Here is an 18971-nt window from a genome sequence, read left to right as displayed (position 1 = left end):
AATACGACTTTCCTCCTGGCTGCACTGCCAAATCCCCTTAACTCTTTCCCTGCCACTCTACCTGTCAGCATCCCTCCCCCTGCCCAGAAACCCTAACCAGTTCTCCATCCCCTGGCGCTCTAACACCCCTGCAGCACTGTGCTGCACAGCTCTGGGAGGCACCATTCACATACGTGCAATGCAATGGCAATGGTGCCTCTTTATGGGAATGCTGCCCTTAGAGCCATGCAATCCAGCAGCTCCACACACATCTTTCCAGCACTCATCCACACTTAACAAAAAGCAGGGAAATGTCAAATGCTCAGGAGAAAACCCTGATTGGGAAAGAAGACTGAAGTACATGCCTACAGCCATAGGAATCCTTGAGCTTATTCTCCATTCAGCAGAACAAAAGAAACCACAGTGAAAGGAAATACAATGACGCCTGGGTGATGAGGAGGATGGTAGCCAAACTGAGGGCAGAGATGGGCCTGAGAAATACCCTAAGGAAAGGAGGAACATGGAATTAATTGGGAGTGGAGGTGGGCAGTGAGTTTTCTTCGGGAATGTGCTAACATTCAAGGATTGTGAAACAAAAGGGTGAGTACAGAAAATGGAGATCTGGGGCCTAGAAAAAAAATCAGGGGTAAAAAGTTAGATTTGAGACACACACACACACACACCCACACACACACACAATGATACATGAAGCCAAGCGAGGGAACAGGTTATCAACAGAGGAGGAAAAAGACAAAAGAAGATGGCTGAGTCTTGGAAAGGGCCAACCAATGGGGAAACAGGGAGGTGAGAAGAAAAAATGGAGATGCTCAAAGTGAGAGAGCTGGACAGCAAGAGAACTAAGAGGAAAACCAGAGGCCTCTGGGTTCATGAAAGCAAGAGAACTCTCCAGAAGGTAGGTTTCTCTAGTGTCTAATGTTGTGGAGAGACATTATGGGTGCTTGCATGGTCACTGCTGACCCTAAGAAGATTAACTGGAGTGTCAGCTCCTGGAGGGATGGTCTCTGCCCTTTGTCAACCTTATTCCCAAAGCTCAAGGCCAGGTACATGCAAGGAAAGCGACAAGTGTTTATGGAATAGAAAAAAGCAGCTAGACTCGAAGCCCCATTGTAAATAGTTAATAATAAACCGTGATTACAGTTTAAAGTTTAATGACTCTTCATACAACTTTGTACAGGAAGGCAAAAAATCACCAGTGTACACACTGTTAATCCCCATTACCACTTCAGTGAAAGAAGCACGTTTCTTTTCACCTGGCACAAACTGAAACTCACCCCAGATAAGGAACAACAGGCTATTTCCTGGGATCTTCCCTGCCGCAAATTCTCTGAACGAACTCAGCACAGTTGTAAAACCTTTCTGCTTTTGTTTCCACAAATTCACTAATTTGGGATTAATAGAAACTTATTTGCAACCTTGAAAATACCTGAAAGACCAGAAATAGATTCAACTTGTCTCACACCATATGTGATTCTCATACGTCCAACAAAATAAAATATGTAACAGGTAAACACTGCTTCTGTGGAAGGATTTTAGCGTGTCTTCCCACCTGTTTTAGCAAGATTACAACTGGCCTGTGATTTACCAAGAAAACACCTCTTGGAAACCAAATAAAACCTTGAAGGGCTAAAAAATATCCCCTTAAATTTGTTTCCTATACAGAAATTAACTATCACTCTCAAGCTGTACTTTAAAGATAGGACAGTAATAACTCTAGCAAATAGCTTCTGGCAGCTTACTCTACAGGGCTCTGTGCTGAGGGCCTCTGTGCATTATCTCATCTGATCTTTGCAGCCACACCGGGAGAGTGCTCTTGCTAATGCCTACGTCCGGACGAGGAAACTGAAACTTGCATCAGCTTTCTCAAAGCCACACAAGCAGTAAGTGGTGAAGCTCGGCTTTAAACTCAGAATATAACATACATCCTCACTGGATCAATTTTCTCAGCTGTATAATATTCTGCTGCATCACTGACATCCAAGGATATATTTAATTTTTTAATTTATTTTATATTTTTAAAGATTTTATTTATTTATTCATGACAGACACAGAGAGAGAGAGAAAGAGAGGCAGAGACACAGGCAGAGGGAGAAGCAGGCTCCATGCAGGGAGCCCAATGTGGGACTTGATCCTGGGACTCCAAGATCACACCCTGGGCCAAAGGCAGGCACTAAACCACTGAGCCACCCAGGGATCCCCAATTTTTTTTTGTTAGAAAGATTTTTAAAAACAGGAAATCATGGAACAGATGATGGCCAGCCTACACAGGGACCAGATCCACATGCTTCAAATGATGGGTCTTTTACTAATAGACTCATCTGTCCAGTTCCCCTAAATGAGGGCAGCCAATGCTGTATGGAGGGCAGGGGATGCATGGCTGAAGGCTCAGATTCCCAGCTAAGCCCTGTCAGATCCATACACTGGAGACTATCTGATCTATAGTGCTCCTCCCTCTTCTTCCACCTACAGTGGCCCCTATTTCTCTAGGAAAATAATGGTAGGTTTGAATGTGTCTTAGGCTGAGTTCCTTAGACATCAGAGCCTGAGACTAAGCTTCTAGACCAGTGCTTAATGGCAATCCCAGGGAAGCTGGAGTTAGAAAAGGAAATGAGACACTGAAATCAAATATGAAGTGGAGTAGGACCAGTTACACCTTCACAAGAAACAAAACTTCTCACTTGGTCACAATGGATACCCCCCAGGGAGGCTGATAGAGACTGCAGCCTCCCAGAAGTTTCCATCAAAGGGAGCAGTGCTTTAAGAGGGAAAAAATCTGCCATCTCCTGCCTATTTCTTGTTCCCCACTGGGCCACACTGCATTCTGTGGTGACCCAACTTCCCCCATACTTTGGGGGTATACTGTCTGGCTCCTTCAGCAGCAGACAGGAAAGCTAGATCCCATTCCCTACAGGATGATGCTTTATCTGAGTCCAAAAGTGGTGGGAGTAAGCCCAACATGGCCTTGGATGGTAAAATGGTATAGTCCAGCAGGGCTGGTCAGCAAAGAAACCCAGAAGCAAGTAGAGCTAAGAGGATCTGAGGTGGTGCCTAAGAGGTAGCCAACAGAGGAAGGCTAAACCTAGCTAGGAACCAGTACTGGTATGTACTCCCAAATACACAGAAAATGGAAGAGGTGACCTAATAAATATTCTTGGACTGTGGGTTATTTGTGCTCACTGAGATTTTGCAGGTTCTTAGAATTCTGACTGCCACAGGACATCATCCATTCATACATTCTTCATTCATTCAATAAGATTTCTTCATCATCTCCTATTGCTAGCCATGTTCTAGTGAAATTCTAGAGATAGAGAGAGGACTAAGACTCAGACCTTGCCTTGGAGAGGCAGACAGGCAAATAAAAAGATAATCACAATACAATGTGATCAGGTTACTCCAGAAGAATTCAACAGCGCCATAAGCACACAGAGGAGTAGCACCTAGCCCAATCTTAGGGTTCACAAAGAATTAATGAGGGAAGGTGATACCTGGGCAGGGGCTTGAAAGATGAACGGAAATTAGTTCGGGGCAGGGAAAAAGGAGATCTCAAGATGGCAACATGGGATCTGTAACAACAAAACAGAACAATGCAACATGGTTAATTAGAGGGTACCATTTTACTTAACCATGTTTAAATAGGTGCATTACCACGCAAAACCAGTTTGGTACCAAAAATATGTGCAACAGACATCCCTGTCTCTTATGCTCATCCCCACACCTCCCTCCCACCCAGCCCCATTCTTGAATCATCATTCATCACTGATCCCAAACCCTGGAGAATGTATGTATCAGAGATGAGGCTGGATCTGGAGATAAGAGTAAGACATGGCCTGAGATGAAGATGAGGCTAAGAAATGAGGTTTAAGTTCAGGGATGGCCTGAGATTCAGGGGTGGTGTTAGGAATAGGGCAGGAGGCAAGGATGGGGTGATGCAGAGCTAGAGTGTTTTGTACATGACTTAGAACCTTGACGTGTAATAGTTCTTATAAGTTTCCTCACTTAAAACAGCTATAATAAAATGGGGTATGTTCGTACAGTCTAGGAGATAAATGAAAGCGTGCTGCGTTTTCTGAAATACAAGCAGCTCAGTTTGACTGAAGAAATCAGCCAGGAGGGTAGTAGGACAAGAGGCTGGAAAGATTAGGAATCAGGTCACACAGGGCCTTGTAAGCTACGCCAAGAAGGCTGGGTTTTGTTATAAGGGTAACAAAGATCAATTAAACAATTCTAAATGAGAAAATGGTATGATTCAATCGTATTTCAAAAAGATCATTCTGGAAGCAATGAGGGAGACAGACTGGAGGGTGGGAAGACCGGCTAATAATTACAGTGAGCAGGCATTGCAAGACAAAGGATAAAAAGGAGAGATTTTTTTATGAGCCACTTAAAATGAAAGCTCATCAAGACATGGGATGAAGTCTATTTGAAGCTTACTTAGGTTGAGGGAGTAGTGATGTGCTAGGTGGATGAAAAAAGATCTCTAGAAAACTAGGTATGTTTCTGGCCATCCACCATCCTTCAGAAGGGCTTCATGGGGAAGAATGATTGGGGGGTGGTAGGGATACGATGACATCAGTTTTAAACCCAGTGATTTTGATGGGCTTTTGGGACAAGAACACTGAGATGTCTTAGGGCCTGTTAAAGTGACCAAGAACTTGGATGAAAAATAAGTATTAATAACACAGATGGAAAGGTCATTGATAGCCATGGGTGTGGAGTAGGTCACCTAAAGAGAATGTACAATGTGAGGAGAGACAAGAAGCAAGGGTGGGAAGGTCAACATTTGTGGGCAAGGCACCAGATAAACAGCCACTCGGGAGGTCACTGTCCATGCTTGCTCTCATCACCATCATGAAGGCCTGCACCAAATCCAACCTTCCATCGCAATATCAACCTGATTTGCTTAAACCCAGAGGAAGACCAAGTAAAAGAGATATTGGTGTTCACTTCAACAAGCGAACTCTTCAGTTAATGCAGAGTTAAGGCAGCTCAATGTGAGCTCAAGGACAACAGAAAAAGGAGGATGGGAAGCATTAGACAGAAATGCAGAGATTGTGCATTTTTAGATTTCCAGCTTTCCAGCACTTGAAGAAACGAAACCTTCTTCACCTTTCTGCAGCAAGGGCTCCCATGGGCGCACCTATGATGGTTTTACATTTACACCAATACATCCACTGTATGCACATGTCATCCATTACAAACAGTTCTCTAGTTAGGATCAAGGCCAAGACGTACAACTCAAACTTGAACATTTCCCCTCTAGAACTGGTTCTTAACTTAAAAAAAAAAAAAATATGGTTCTCTGAACCTGTTGGGTGTATAATTTAAGCCAGAGACCCTCATCTCCAATAAATATACATGCAATGCATTTATAATTTTGGGTACCTCACAGGCACCTTTGCCAAAGTTCCCTCCATGAATCCCCTAAGGTTCTCTGGACTCCCTGCTGAAAGCTCCACCCTAGAACAATCTATCTAGCTCATGTCACTTTCAGAGTGTTCAAAACAAAACCAAATCATTCCAGAAGAGCACAGCAGAAGGAAGCCAGGCACTGTGGCTTCCACTGACCCTGAACTGATAATTCCTTATTTCCGTTTTCAGTAACGCAAAGGATATCTCCTTCCCTTTTCTAAGAATCCCTCCCCTTTCTCTTCCTCCAACAAACAGACCGCAGGCATATAAACCAAAACAAGCCAGCTTAATGCTAAACTCAGGCCTCTCGGGGAGCAACTACAGCAGAGCCCCAGGCTGATGGTGACATTGTCCTCATGCAGCAGGCCCCTTACCAACAAGAAACATGCCTAGTTCGTGTTTGTGGACGAAGGCAGGGGAGGCAGGGGCACGAGAGTGTCTCCAACTGCTGGGGACTGCGGCCAGGAATACGGCCACACTGGATGGGCTTGGCACAGTGCAAGAGTCAAGTAACCATCTGTTGACTGAGGGCTGACTCTGCTCTCCTAGAGCGGGGTCTTGGGTCCTGATGGGTAACAGGTACTGTTGACACCCACACTTTTTTGAAGATCGTAAATTCAGAGAGCAGATAAGTTAGGAAGTGTTGCCACTTATACAACTGAATAATCCTTGTCATAAAATGCAAGCAACTCAGCACTTTTAAACCGTGACAACTCACCCACCTACACGCTCCTCATGAATTTCCCTTTTTTGCATCTCTTTTTCTAACGTATATATTTTATAGTAAAAGGAGCACACTCTCACTAAAGACAACTTGGGAAATATAAAAAAAAAGTATAACTACTGCTGAACTTCTGAAATGATGTGATTTATAAAAAATTCCCTTTGCTTGCACTGTTGGTGGGAATGTGAACTGGTGCAGCCACTCTGGAAAACTGTGTGGAGGTTCCTCAAAGAGTTAAAAATAGATCTGCCCTACCACCCAGCAATTGCACTGTTGGGGATTTACCCCAAAGATACAGATGCAATGAAACACCGGGACACCTGCACCCCGATGCTTCTAGCAGCAATGGCCACAATAGCCAAACTGTGGAAGGAGCCTCGGTGTCCATCAAAAGATGAATGGATAAAGAAGATGTGGTTTATGTATACAATGGAATATTACTCAGCCATTAGAAAGGACAAATACCCAAATACCCACCATTTGCTTTGACGTGGATAGAACTGGAGGGTATTATGCTGAGTGAAATAAGTCAATCGGAGAAGGACAAACATTATATGGTCTCATTCATTTGGGGAATATAAATAATAGTGAAAGGGAATAGAGGGGAAGGGAGAAGAAATGGGTAGGAAATATCAGAAAGGGAGACAGAACATGGAAGACTCCTAACTCTGGGAAACGAACTAGGGGCGGTGGAAGGGGAGGAGGGCAGGGGGTGGGGGTGACTGGGTGGCAGGCACTGAGGGGGGGCACTTGACGGGATGAGCACTGGGTGTTATTCTGTATGTTGGCAAATTGAACACCAATAAAAAATAAATTTATTATTACAAAAAAAATCCCTTTGCATGTATCTTGCTCAGCTTCCCAGGGACACTTCATTGTTTAAGGGTGAGGCGTTCCTTTTGGGGCGGGGGGAGGTTGTCACCACAGACAAATGGGACAGGATCCTTTGACCTTGTGACTCTCTGGGCTCTCACCTCGTGGCCAAGAATTATTTATTCTATTGTTTTTTCCAAGTTGATGGAAATTTCCCACCGTTTACGCCTATTCTCTTCACTTCCTCAACCTGAAAGACCAGAAAGAAAAATTTAATCACTGGAAGCTCTTTCCTATTATTTTTTCTGCTTCAGTCCTCACACCACCCACCTCCATCTGGAGAAGTTTTCTCAAAAATTTCTAGCAGGGATTTAGAAACCAACCACATCGTGATGTGTATTTGGTCCTGCCACCACTAATAGTTATATTTCTCTTGGTGGATGTCTCACTGACGGTAACTCTTACAAAAGAGAAAAGCCACAAGTTCAAAGCATATAAACCATAAATGCAAACATAGCAGACATGCTAATTAGAGAATCTAGAGAAAGACTGCAGAATCTGATTCTCCCTGCCTCTGGATTCTTATTTAGGTCTGACAGGGAGCCTTTTTACTATTTGAGTGAAGTCAAGTGTCTTGGATGCATTTTCCAATCAAGTGTCCAGTTAGAGTTTAAAACAGTGAGGGAAAAAAAATAAAAAATAAAAAATAAATAGAACAGTGAGGGAGGATCAGTTAGTTTACTAGAAAAAAGCGAGAGCCTTCTTACCCGGCTCACAGGACGAAGGGCATATATGAGGTTAGTGTATGTATAGTGTAAAATATTGAAATGCTGTCAAGGCCAGGATATCCATTTTCTCTGTATTTCAGTTTTCAGGTCTCTGAATGCTTATGTATCTGCGATTCACATAACCAACTGCCACACACACACAGGCCAGACTTGATTTCTGGGTGCAGTTTCAATTACAGAGAAAGCATACATGGCTGACATATGTGTGCAAAATTTATTGCAGTACCTTGTTGGCCTCTTTTACCTTCAGGAAGAACCAAAAAACCACAGCAGTATGGGTTAAATTAAAATGTGGTTTTCAGTTCAGGGGAAATGCAAAGGGTTTTAAAACTGTATGAGCTGTCACCGCTCCTCACTTCCAACATGCCAGCCTGAACAGTGAGAATTTTACAGTGATAAAGCAATTAACAGCCTCATAGCATTGATAAAGCTGCACTCACTGAGCTCTCAAATTTCTGAGATGGGCATTTTTACTACCAGTTCCCATCTCCAGGAAACTGAGACTCAAGACGATTAAGTCTAAGTAGCCTGCCGAATGGCACCAAGGTAGGAAGAGGTCAAGTTATATCTGACCCTAGTCTATGGACTCTGAAGTCCAAGCATTATAGAGCTCAAATGATAATCTCTCCAAAGGACACACTAGCATGATAGTTCATTTACACTAGTGAATGAAGAAAAGAACACACTGGAAAAGCAGAACGGGTTTGCCTTTTCCACTGGAGCTAGAATACCCCCCAGGGCCCTATCTCTTAGGTCTAGTTTAATCCCTATGTGGCTTTAGCTCCCATCTATAGCTGGGGACCCCATGCAGATGTGTCCAGCCCTGGCTTCTCCTTTGACTCTGGTGCCCACTGAGCACCTTCCCTTCCATGTTTAATAAGCCTCTCAAAGGTCCATATCCATAACTGAACAGCTACGTTCCCTCCACAGCTGCTCTACCAGAAGCCTTCCCCACCCAACATGATGGCAGCTCTGTCTTTGCAGTAGGCCTGGTCAAAAACATCAAGGCACCCCGGGCCTCCTTCTTCCTCCTACACAGTTTCTCTCATGTTCGTTTTACAAAAAGACAAGTATACAAATAGATTTCTCCTATGCTTCTTTAAAATGGCAAGCTCCCCTGTCAGGAGCATCGTTCCAAAAGCAGTTCGGTGAGCTTCATCCGTCAGAGCACTGTCTACCAATGTACAATGATGTTCACCTACCACTTTTTACGTACTACTTGATAAAACACTTGTGCAATGCTTCCTATCTCCCAGACACTGGTCTCAAAGGGCTTTACATCTAAAGAATTCATCTGATCCTCAGTAAGAACTCTCTGAAGGAAGCACCATTATTACTGCCACTCTACAGATAGGAAACTAAGACACAGGGAAGTTAAACAGACCACAATTCAAACCTGGTCTGTCTGGCTCTGGAGTCCATGCTCTCAACCACTTCACCACGCTCCATCTATGAAACATACTTTTCCCTCTGTAAGTACAGAAATGCACTTTACTTTGCTTTCTTAGGGCCGGGACTGACTGCACATTGTCTGTCCTCTTCATAGGAAACTGGTAACCAAATGACAAGAGACCAAAGCCCCTTATCCCATGGGCACTGTGCTGTGATAAGCCAAGTCATTCAGCCGAGTCTCATATGTGACAGCAAATGACTCTGCCTCCTTGGAACTGCCTCCGCAAGGCCTGCTCGGGGATCAGGAACTGAGCCCCAACTGACAGCAGAGCAGGAGAGCTCCAGGGCCCCAAAAGGCAAGGGATGGTGCAGCTGGAGGGGTTGCTGTGGATGATTCTGCCCACCTGGGCCAATGAGGCTGCTGGTGAGTGACTGGGATATGCTGAATTTACTCAAATGGATCGTCCCAACAGCCTCCCTCCCCCCCCCCCCCCCCCCCCCCCGGTTTAGATGATACTCTAATACCAAAAATATTGAGAAAGAAATAGGTAAGAAGAAGAGAAACAAGTGAAGTTGAGAGAAGAAAAGAGAGGTATAAGCAAACTTCAACAGCCCTGCTGACAATGTGAACCACCAGAGCAAAAACAAGGACAGTTTTCCTTCTAGCAGGATCTCTGTGCCCAGAGTGCGTGGATAGCCACCGTTAACTCTCTAGAGCACTTTTCCTTTTGTTTCCAGATACAATAGTGACTAAAGCCACAGCTTCTAGAACTAAGAGGTTCAGGTGGGGCCCTATCTCCATTACAACCTCTGACAGATTACTTAACCCCGTCAATACTACTAATTCCAGACCTCACAGAGTTGAGGAGGAAATGAAGTAAGATCATGTGGAGTCAAATGCTAGCAGAAGACCTGGAACACAGTAAAACTCGATGAATGGCAGCTACGGAGAGTGATTTTGATAATTTCAATAACAAAAGTTGTTCATACCTTTCAATCGTGTAAAGTCTTATGTAGAAGGAAATGTAGGGACAAAGAAGGTTGTAGAAAAAATTAATACTTTATGTTCGGCCACGACTGGGAAAATACACAAGTAAAACTGTATTTTTGACAGCTCTGTCTCATGCACTTAAATAATGTACAAGTGAAAAGGCTGGTCACCACCAGCTATGGATCCCCCTAGCCTTATCCACTTAACTATGGTATTAGAATCTTTCTCCTTTAAAAACTCAGGAAAGACAGACAAACATATTCAGTTTCTAAAGCAAACAAAGGAATAAAATCTGTTTTCATTTAAAGTATCTCACTTTTTTTTTTTAAGCAATTAGCTAACTTCAAAGGGCAACCAATGGAGTGATTTTATCAAGCTGGCAAGGGTCTGGTGTCTCACTTCAAAGTTCGGGCAGATTGAAAGCCACCGATAATCCTGCTATACTGGCTGGCATTTGGCACAAAAAGTGCTGAGAATGCCAGTTCATTCAGATGGTGTGTGTGTGTGTGTGCGCGCACGCACAGACCCACAGCACGAAAATGGTACTTCTTTCAGTGAGAGCCAGGGTTAAGCCTGAAAGAGAAGGGTATAATTACCCCACCCCCAAATTAAAATTAACAAGGGTCTTTTGGGGTTACAGCTGAGGACCTCCATGGGATATGAGAGTAGATGGAGAAAGCCCTCATTAAATAGAAGGGGCCCCAAGGGCTTCATGCCCCCATCCCTGTGAATATCTGTAAAGCAACCTAAGTGAGACACCACCAAATGTCAGGGGAGGTGGGACCAGTGAGCACAGAAGTGCCAGGGGATTCCTGTGTGACTTTGAACAAGCTGCTTGACCTTCCTAGGTCATTCCGTAAGCAGAGCGAGACCAACTGCCTGCCAGTTCGAAAGAGTTTATGATAGGATTAGGTTTTATTTATAAAGAGGTTTGACATCCTTAGCTCCAAAGTGCTTCCCTATTAATAAAATGAATGTGTCAAGAGGTCAAGTTAGAGTCCAGTTACTCATCTGCTCACAAATCACCAAGTGGCTCCATTTTTCAGGATGTGCTTACGAACCATCAGAATATTAAAATTAGACAATCACATGACAGTCAAGAAAGGAAGACTTTAAGAAGTGGTCTAACCTCAGACTTCCCTGTCCTCTCCTACTTGGCTTCTTCATTCCAGACACAGAAGTCTAGCTACAGACCTGGAACAAGTAAGTTTGTGCAGATCCATTAGACCCAATGGACCCAGCTGGGGCCCATTCTCTAAAACCCATTGTGTGCACCTAAACTCTATTTCTTCTTCCAATCCAGCACAACTGCTCCTCCATGAACCTTCCCAGCCCAGCACAACCCCAAAAAGATTTCCTGTCTCTGAATTCACAGCATGTGGTGCCCCCTTTGATTATACTGTTAACCTGTTATCTAACTATTATTAATTCTGTAGAAATATTATGTCCTTTCTCTTTCAGATTAGAGGCTGTGTCAAAAGAATAAGCATCACACTTCTCTGAATTCCTCACATTTTCCCCAGAGCCTTGCACCCAGAAGATGCCCAATGCCATTCCCAAGAAGCCACCTTTCAAAGATTTTACTGGGCCATCAGCAATCTGCAAAGTAGCTTTACACTCATGAGGAGGATATTGCACAAAGAACATTAACCTTCTCGTACCTGTTAGTAAAGCCACCTCAGAGCACAAGTCGGGGTTAGCTTGAGGCCAGCTGGGATGGTGGCGGTATACACAATGAATAAAAAATTCAAAGAGCTTTTTGAGTTTTCAACCTTGCCCTCCTCTTATCTGGCTCTAGAACTCTGGCCAACTGTTTCTCATTATTTTAAGATTTTTATTTATTTATTTATTCATGAGAGACACACACACACAGAGAGAGAGAGAGAGAGAGGCAGAGACACAGGCAGAGGGAGAAGCAGGCTCCATGCAGGGAGCCCGATGTGGGACTCAATCCGGAGGCTCCAGGATCAGGCCCTGGGCTGAAGGCGCCGCTAAACCGCTGAGCCCCCTGGGCTGCCCCAACTGTTTCTCATTAATCCCATTTCCAAAAACCAGTGAGAGCACAAGAAACCTACCTCCTGAAACTGCTAGAGATGTGAAAAAAAAAAATATATATATATATATATGACACAATGAACATTTATTCAACATAAACACAGAGAGGATGCTATTTATGTCATGGTTTGATGTGCATTTTTCTTAATATCAAATTACCTCATAAATACTATCGAATGGGGAAAAGTAACATTTTCTACTGAATATGTTCAGCATTTTAGATCCCTACTGGCTAGTTTAAGTGTCCCTTCCTTCACTGACTCTCACTCAGGCCTGGGGTTTTGTCTGCTACATCTTTTGCAACTTTAGACCCAAGTTTCCTGGAGACGTGAGATTGAGGGAGCTATAGGGTTTCACTGTAGAGCTGACCAGGGGAAGGCCAAGTCTGCAGGAGGAAGCGAAACAGCTGGCTTTCCAAAATTACCTGAAGAGGGAAACAGATCAGACCAACAGAGATGGCCTAAGGCCTCCTGGTCAGAGGTCATGGTTCCAAACTTTCTCACCCACCTCGGGAGGTATGCAGAATCCTAGGGAATTCTCCTGTTTCAGAAAGCACCTCTTCTAGATGTGGTTTGTCAAATCTCAATTAGGAAAAGGGTCTTTTCAAATATTACTTCATTTTATAGTTTGGGCTCACCCTGACATTTCTTATTTTATACAAATTTCATACACATATAATTTCTAGTACAGTCTACCCACAACACCCCAGTGGACCCTCTTACTGTCATACCTCCTTGAAACAAACACTGTAACCTGCTGGCTAGCATTCAAAATGCTGACTCTGAAAGTATTTCATGTATTCACATGGTGTGAGCAGGCATATCAATGATTATCTGAACCCGGGCAGAGCTAAGACTTTTTCTACACCCAGAATTGAGAAAAATATAGTGAAAAGAAAACAAACCCTCACTATGTTTTATTTCTTGTGTCATATTGTACATGCCAACATATTTTCTCCTTCACGTCCATTCTTGGAATGCTCTCTCATTACAGGAGTGGTGAGTCACAGCTAAAGGAATTGTTGCGACTTGTTCCACCCATTAGTATAAGCTAAACTATGGACATCTTGAGTTCTCAAGGGGTTATTTATCTTGGGAGGGCTGATCACAGTTTGCATGATCATATGGTACAGATGTTTATTCATGAAGATGACCTCAAGTGAAGCAAGAAATTTCTTGGTCCGACTATTTTAAAATTCAGCCAGATGTCCACCCAGTGGGCAAACAGTTTTAAAATTGAGATGACAAGAATTGTGATGGATCAGGACTGGAGTTCGCTGACAGACTTGAGTGAGAGGTCTGGAGCCAAACAAAAGGGTGTGTGCTCCCTGATGGGGGGGGGCGGGGATGGGGGAGGCAAGTCAGGGCAGGATTACAAAGGGAGGGGATAAAGTAGCACATATGTTTCTTCTGTGAATCCGAGCTTCTTTCATTTCCTTAAAATGAGAATTATATCTGCAATTTTATATAAACCAAGAGACTCAGTCACTCTTACAGACCCCACTGCCACTACCAGCCTTTGGCAAATCCGTCAAATGGAGAATGCTACAATCTTCCAGATTCTTCCTCCTTCCATTAGGCCCTTCTATTCAGGCCTTTCCCTCAACCACATCTTTAATTTCTCCCTTTAGTTCCATGGTTTTTGAAGTGTGGACTTTGGACCGACAGCATCAGCCTCACCTGAGCACTTGTCAGAAATGTTAATTCCCAGGTGCCACCCCAGACGTATTGACTAAGAAATCCTAGGGGTGGGACCCACAAATCTGTTTTTCTCAAGGGCTCTGGGTGATTCTGAGGCACACTGAAGTTTGAGAAACACTGCTTTAGGTGACATTATGAAATAATGACTTTAGGATGAGAGCATGTGCATTTTAGGAGGAGAGGACTTACAAAGAAGGAAATAATTTTCATATCAGTGGAATCTCAAAAAATCTCAAGGCACATCACAGATAGGGAGATTTGAGGCTGCTGAATTCATTGAGGCCCCCACCATCTCTCACCTTTAATTTTACCTATCTTCGTTTTCGACCCACATTGCCTCTAGAGACATGTGCTTAGCCCGAAAAATCTGAGAGTGTCAAATCCGAACTTAAAACCCTTTAGTGGCTGCTCTTTTGCCCATAAGATAAAGTTCCAAACCCCTGGCACATGTTCCAGGGCCCTTCATCATCTGCTCTGTGCCACCTCCCTGGTCCTGTCACTTCTGCACTGTCCCTTCTACTCAGCCATGCCTCACTGTCTGCAATTCAAAACAAAGCATTCCCCATACCACTGACACTGGGTTGGGTTATGTGACTTACCTTGGCCAATGGCATAAGAATTGAAGTAATCTGCTACTTCTGAGCAGATATTAAAAGCCACATTTTTGTTTTATCACGTTCTCTTTTTTCCCATTCCCATAAATGAGATCGGTATTGTCCCAGAAAGAGGCTGTTTCTTAAGCCTCTGGGGGACTCAGAATGAAAGGAGATAAGGAGCAGAACCACTGACCTGCACTGGACATACAGCATAAGTGAGAAATAAACCTTGTAAGCCATTGAGATACGGGGGTTGTTATTTTGCCTAAGCTGACCATTACGGCACACTTGGTCTCCCATTGCCTCTCTGTCTGGAATGTCTCTCTCCTCTGCTCTTTCCTTCCAATCCTACCTCAATCCTATCTTCATAAGAAACTTGCTTATCATTCTATATTCAGCTCAGGTGTTATCCTCTCAATCAAGTCTTTTTTTGTTCCTAGGTATTACAGATCGACTCCCACCTGCAGGATCCCCTTTGGATGCTACAGGCCTGTAACTATGTCCTTGGAACTTTGCTGGGGACTTTCCATTCATTAGTACCATCCTTAGAACTCCTCTTAAAAAAAAAGAAAAAGAAAAAGAAAAAGAAAACTGAGCCCTCATTTTACAGAGTGAGAGACTTTGGCTCAGAAAAGCAAGGCAACTTGTCCAGGTTTCCTAACCATGGGCCACAGAAACAGAGTTTTCACAGAGTGTGGGTCTGGCTCTGAGCTCAGCAATCTTTCCTGTGCCCCACACACCTCCCTCCCTCCTCCATCAGCAAGCTTTCAGATCCTCCCATTCTGAGCCAGTAAAAGTCTCCCTATCAACAACTTAAAAGGATGTGGAATTAATTTGACACTTGAAAGACTTGCATCTGGAAGTGGGCTTCTTACCCCCTGAGAAGATAATCACTTTCTCTAAGTGGATGGTTTTATTCGAAGGCTCCTGGCAGATGCGCATTTTGTACCTTTCCCAGGTAGTGTGGTGTGATAAGACAGGCAGAGTCCCACTGACACTGCCTTATGGAACATTTGGATGGGTCCTTTCAGGTTTGTCATAAAGTAGGATGCTAAGTTCAGAATTCCAAGTAAGTCAGCCACACAGTGATATTTTAGGTAAACGAACAAGGAAAAGAAAAGCGTAGAAAAGTGACATAGTGGCAAAGAACTGAAGTAGACCACCCAAGTCACACACTGGAATTACTGCCTAACATGAGAACTACAATTTTAGGTTTCTAAGAGCTGCTGGCATTTTGTTGTGTGGTTGGGTTTTTTATTTGTTTTTCTCCTCCTTCCCTTCTCTTTAAACTCTTTTAACCGAGGACTGAAAAGTAGAACCTTCAAGTCCTCCCCCATCAGTCATACCAATCAAAGATGAGCATTCAACAAAGTTACCAAGATATTCTCCTCATGCAACATTCATAACAATCCAAAACAAAATTTTTCAAGCTTTACAACGCTTTTCTCGGTTACTAATTGGAGTCCATTTATATCTTCACCATTCCAACAGGTTTTTTTTTTTTTTTTTAATCCCTCAAAGGATGTATTACCTTTAAAGGATCTCCTTTAAAGGTAACATTAACGATTGCATTTTTCCCCTGTGAGTTCAGAGCTCCAAATGGTCACCGGGCCAGTTAGGATACATCTGATTCATTCTTTAAAAGACCATCCACTCCGAATAACAATAAGAGCCAGCAGTTATTGGGAACTTAGCTTTGTGTTGGATGTCTCCCCCCCCCCCCGCCCCCCCCTCGCAGTGGTTTATTTAATCCTCAAAACAACGCTATGGAGCAAATGCAATCATCTATCAGCACCTTTTACAGATTAGTAGAGTGAGGCACATGGAGCATGAAGGACCTGCCTGAGAGAGAGAGAGAGAGAGTCTGTCCCTTACAGAGGCCAGGAGCTGCTGCACAAGACGATGGTTAATGATTCACCCAGGGCCCTCAGGGAGCTCCCTTCAGCAGGGGCAACAGATGCACTTACACATTCTCCCTCTCTGTCTGTCTGTCTGTCCCTCCGTCTCTCTTTCATCTTCAACTCTTCTTCACCCAGCAAGAGGCGGGTGTCCAACAAATTGCTTGGCAACGCGCGGAGGAAACTCCATCCAAAGCCCGGGTCCGCCGGGTCCAGCCGCCTCTGGGCGCTGTCCAGCGGGCAGAGCGCCTGAGAGGCCAGGCAGGGGTCCTGTCTCCGGACACCCCGAAGGTGAGGCGCAACGCCAGCGCCGGGATTTCACGCGGGCAGGGCTGGAAGGGGGAGGGCAAGGCACTGTCCCCGGGGACACCTGTTGCCGCCTCCCCACTCGGGCCAATAAAGGTGCCGCGAGGACTCACATCTCCGAGAAGACACCCGTCGGCAAACAGTGTCCCCGTGTGGGTGAGGGAGTCGCAGGTGTCTTCCCCGACGACCCCCCCACCTCGCCCGCCTCGGGCGGGCTCACTTCACCCCCTCCCACCCCTGGACGCCAGCGGCTGGTGGAAATGTCGCGCCCCCCACCCCCGGGCTCCGACCGAGGCCGGCGCGGAGGGGTGGGGGCCCGCGGGGCGAGGGGCGGCACCCGCGGCGCTAGGACCCCGCGGCGGCCCGCCCCCGCCCCCGCCCGCTCCACCTGCGGAGCCGCCCCCCCCCCCCCGGCGGGGCACGCTCGCCCGCCAGCGCGGAGCGCGGGCGCCGTTACCTGCGACGCCGCCTGCACCGTCCGGAGCGCCTGCCGGAAGGCCGCCGCGGGAGAGCAGCCGGGCCGGCCCGGGGAGCGATCCTCGGCGCGCCCCGCCGCTCCCGCTGCCCTCCCTCGCGGCCGCAGCGCCGCCGGCTCCCGGCTCTCTAGGCTCGCTCCGCGCCCGCCGGCTCCTGGCGCCGCTCCCGCCGCCCCTGATTGGCCGCCGCGCGCGCCCGAGCCGCGCCCTGATTGGACGGCCCGGAGCCGGGGCGGGGCGATGGGCGGGGCGCCGCCTGGACCCGCTCCCGGGGCCCGCGGCGCCGCAGCCCCGCGTCCCGGCTGCACCGCCCCGCGGAGATGCAGGCACCGAGCCGGGCCCCTGCAGCCCCGCGCCGAGCAGTAGCACGAGGAGCCTGCGGGTGGCGGAGAGTGGGGATCGCCTTGGGACCCCTCCCATACCCCATACGAGGGCTGGACGGGGCGGGGGGCGGGTCCTTGCTCCTCGGGCCTCACTCCTGCGTGGGATTTTGACTTCGTGTTCATTTTTATGCTTTTTGCTGTAAAAGAAAAAAAAAAAAAGGCGTAGGACAGTGGCTTGTAAACAGCGGGCGCCAAATTGTGTGTGTGGACGCACGATCTATCTCCAGGTGGTCCAGCCAGAGTCGGCAAAAGGAAGCAACTTGTGCGAGGTCCTAATCGCATTAAATTAGGAGGAGCGAGAAAGATGGTGAGTTAGATCTTCCTTTACAAGGACCTTAATACCCACCTAGGGAAATAAGGCTGAATAATAAAGCTGATAGCAATAATAATAATAATAATAATAGTCATCCTAACTTTTCCATGGCACATATTATTTGCCGGGCACTTTCCTAAATGCTTTGCATATATTAACACAGAAATACAGGAAACAGCCGACCTAGGGATGTCCCATGTCCTGTGAAACGTGTGGCCAAGTGCCATCGGTCTGGAGTGCGAGACATTCGCATCTTGGAAGACACACCAGCAGTCATTCCACGCTGCAGTTAAGAGGCACAAGTTTGAACGGAGAGAGAGCATCGGGAATTAAAATTGTTCTCCTCTTCCATTTCTTCTCCCGTAGTTCTTTACCTCCCAACATTTTGTCTCACCTGAACTGGAGCTTTCTAAAGAATAAGAACAACCAGTCTAAATCAGGGTGCTGCCAGAACTTTGTTTTACCACCCATAAAAGGAGCCCCCTCTAAGCATCCGTAGGCAACAGTGAGTAGAAATAAGTAGCACAGTTTCTATTTTAGCACCTTTGACGTTGGTTGCATGGGTGCCTTGAAACAAATATGTAACCACTGTCCCACAAGTACTTCCTCTAGTTCTATTCTTCTATGTTGACAGAACTCTAGAGTGAGAAATTTGGGTTGGAGAGAAAGACTGGAGACAAGACCAGTTTGACCTACTTTGTACAGCTTGATTTTTACCCTAGAGTAAGCTTAAGGAGCTCAAGACCCTATTAGGAAATTAGCTTCGTTTTCCCAGTTTATATCAATGGACGAATGATCAGTTCACTCTATATTGAAAAGATGGACCTGGCATGGGGGGAGCCCCACCCAATAGGAACAACAGAGCAAAATAGACTGTGTGAGGAAGGTTCTTATACCAACATCCCTCTCCAAGCTGCAGGAGCACATGGAGACATCAACTCATCATCATTCCAGTTGCTCACTTTTCGTAGCTGTGCTTTTGCCAAAGCAGAATTTCCATTTGGATTGGTTACCCTATCACTCCAAAGAAGCAAAGCTATTTTAGCTGGAGAACTAGGTTGACCCAAGATAATTTCTTAAATTGATAGCCCTGGTTGCATTCCACTAAACTTGGCCTCCTGAAGGATGAG

General features: G+C 45.6%; 1 protein-coding gene across 8 annotated transcripts in view; it reads right to left on the bottom strand.

Annotated features, from left to right (window-relative positions):
* The window catches only part of STON2 (stonin 2), a 144251-nt gene extending 126991 nt beyond the window's left edge, over window positions 1-17260 (bottom strand). For 2 of the 8 annotated variants that reach the window (XM_041758817.1, XM_041758825.1), the window contains exons 1-4: window positions 17127-17260; window positions 16433-16695; window positions 7105-7193; window positions 3483-3560 (exon numbers count right to left, since the gene is read on the bottom strand). The gene's annotated coding sequence lies outside the window, so the exon portion shown is untranslated. The remainder of the gene's footprint in view (window positions 1-3482; window positions 3561-7104; window positions 7194-16432; window positions 16696-17126) is intronic. The other 6 variants (XM_041758823.1, XM_041758819.1, XM_041758822.1 and 3 more) reach the window with 6 other exon arrangements.
* Between the last annotated feature and the right edge of the window lie 1711 nt (window positions 17261-18971).

Source organism: Vulpes lagopus, chromosome 6 (assembly GCF_018345385.1).
Source record: "Vulpes lagopus strain Blue_001 chromosome 6, ASM1834538v1, whole genome shotgun sequence".
NCBI classification, from domain to species: Eukaryota; Metazoa; Chordata; class Mammalia; order Carnivora; family Canidae; genus Vulpes; species Vulpes lagopus.
The sequence above is the reverse complement of the archived record's forward strand: the minus strand, read 5'-3'. Positions and strand labels throughout refer to the sequence as shown.